Raw genomic sequence first — 2,702 nt, forward strand, 5'->3', positions numbered from 1 at the left:
TATGGAGGAGATGGATGGGAGTGTGTATTCGGCCATATGGGTGGGATTGGGTGGGTAAGAGATGTTGAATTTTTTAAGGTAAGTGGGTGTATGGGTGTGAGTGGTAAATGGAAGACAGAAGGGATGAGTGTTTATTGGGAATAGAGGATGATTGAGAAGAGCGAAGAGAGTGAGTGAAGGTAGGTGGGGATCCTGTGGGGTCCACAGATCCTGAGGTGTCAAGGCATTTACATCCCTGCGCCAATTTAGGCATGTAAAATGCCCTTGCACACAACTCTGGGCGTTCAGCGCCAGGTTGGTGCCTATTTTGGGCGTTCAACGCCCCTTTGCTGCCATTTCTGGCGTTGAACGCCAGAACCATGCTTGTTCTGGGCGTTCAGCGCCAGGATGCTCCCATTCTGGGCGTTCAGCGCCAGAACTATGCTCTGTTCTGGCGTTTGAACGCCAGACAGATGCTCCTCCAGGGTGTGATTTTTCTTCTGCTGTTTTTGATTCCGTTTTCAATTTTTATATTTATTTTGTGACTCCACATGATCATTAACCTAAGAAAACATGAAAAACAATAAAAATAAGAATTAGATAAACATTGGGTTGCCTCCCAACAAGCACTTTTTTAATGTCAATAGCTTGACAGTGGGCTCTCATGGAGCCTCACAGATGTGCAGAGCTTTGTTGAGACTTTCCAACACCAAACTTAGAGTTTGGATATGGGAGTTCAACACCAAACTTAGAGTTTGGTTGTGGCCTCCCAACACCAAACTTAGAGTTTGACTGTGGGGGCTCTGGTTGACTCTGCTTGGAGAGAAGCTTTTCCTGCTTCCTCCTCATGGTTGCAGAGGGAGATCCTTGAGTTTTGAATACAAGGGAGTTCTCATTCCATTGAAGGACTATTTCACCTCTGTCAACATCAATCACAGCTCTTGCTGTGGCCAGGAAAGGTCTTCCTAGGATGATGGATTCATCCTCTTCCTTTCCAGTATCCAGGACTATGAAATCAGTAGGTATGTAAAGGCCCTCAACCTTTACTAATACATCTTCTACTTGTCCATAAGCCTGTTTTCTTGAGCTGTCTGCCATCTCTAGTGAGATTTTAGCAGCTTGCACCCCATAGATTCCCAGTTTCTCTATTACAGAGAGGGGCATGAGGTTTATTCCTGAACCAAGGTCACACAGAGCCTTAAAGATCATGGTGCCTATGGTACAAGGGATTATGAACTTTCCAGGATCCTGTCTCTTCTGAGGCAATGTCAGTTGATCCAGATCACTTAGTTCATTGATGAACAAGGGAGGTTCAACTTCCCAAGCATCAATGCCAAACAATTTGGCATTCAGCTTCATGATTGCACCAAGAAACTTGGCAGTTTGCTCTTCAGTGACATCCTCATTCTCTTCAGAAGAGGAATACTCATCAGAGCTCATGAAGGGCATAAGGAGGTTCAATGGAAGCTCTATGGTCTCTAGATGAGCCTCAGAGTCCTTTGATTCCCCAGAGGGAAGCTCCTTATTGATCACTGGACGTCCCAGGAGGTCTTCCTCCTTGGGATTCACGTCCTCTCCTCTCCTCACAGGTTCGGCCAGGGCACTTATGTCAATGGCCTTGCACTCTCCTTTTGGGTTCTCTTCTGTATTGCTTGGGAGAGTACTAGGAGGGATTTCAGTGATCCTTTTACTCAGCTGGCCCACTTGTGCTTCCAGATTTCTAATGGAAGACCTTGTTTTATTCATGAAACTTATAGTGGCCTTAGATAGATCAGAGACTAGATTTGCTAAATTAGAAGCATTTTGTTCAGAGTTCTCTGTCTGTTGCTGAGTTGATGATGGAAAAGGCTTGCTATTGCTAAACCTGTTTCTTCCACCATTATTAAAGCCTTGTTGGGGCTTTTGATCCTTCCATGAGAAATTTGGATGATTTCTCCATGTTGAGTTATAGGTGTTTCCATAAGGTTCACCTAAATAATTTACCTCTGCTATTGCAGGGTTCTCAGGATCATAGGCTTCTTCTTCAGAAGATGCCTCTTGAGTACTGTTGGATGCAGCTTGCATTCCATGCAGACTCTGAGAAATCATATTGACTTGCTGAGTCAATATTTTATTCTGAGCCAATATGGCATTCAGAGTATCAACTTCAAGAACTCCCTTCTTCATAGGCGTCCCATTACTCACAGGATTCCTTTCAGAAGTGTACATGAACTGGTTATTAGCAACCATGTCAATGAGTTCTTGAGCTTCTGCAGGCGTTTTCTTTAGGTGAATGGATCCACCTGCAGAAGTGTCCAGTGACATCTTTGATAGCTCAGATAAACCATCATAGAATATATCCAGGATGGTCCATTCTGAAAGCATGTCAGAAGGACACTTTTTGGTCAACTGTTTGTATCTTTCCCAAGCTTCATAGAGGGATTCACCTTCTTTCTGTCTGAAGGTTTGAACATCAGCTCTAAGCTTGCTCAGCTTTTGAGGAGGAAAGTACTTGGCTAAGAAAGCCGTGACCAGCTTATCCCAAGAGTTCAGGCTGTCTTTAGGTTGAGAATCCAACCATAATCTAGCTCTGTCTCTTACAGCAAAAGGGAAAAGCATGAGCCTGTAGACTTCAGGATCTATTCCATTAGTCTTAACAGTATCACATATCTGCAAGAATTCAGTTAAGAACTGAAAAGGATCTTCAGATGGAAGTCCATGAAACTTGCAGTTCTGCTGCATTA

The 2,702-nt window shown here is 43.9% G+C and overlaps 1 non-coding gene across 1 annotated transcript; it reads left to right on the plus strand.

The window, feature by feature from the left end:
• The first annotated feature begins 2,337 nt into the window (after positions 1-2,337).
• On the plus strand, positions 2,338-2,445 carry LOC112752484 (small nucleolar RNA R71). Its single transcript, XR_003176919.1, has one exon. It is a non-coding gene; the product is annotated as a small nucleolar RNA R71 (small nucleolar RNA).
• Positions 2,446-2,702: the final 257 nt, after the last annotated feature.

This window comes from Arachis hypogaea, chromosome 15 (assembly GCF_003086295.3).
Source record: "Arachis hypogaea cultivar Tifrunner chromosome 15, arahy.Tifrunner.gnm2.J5K5, whole genome shotgun sequence".
NCBI lineage: Eukaryota > Viridiplantae > Streptophyta > Magnoliopsida > Fabales > Fabaceae > Arachis > Arachis hypogaea.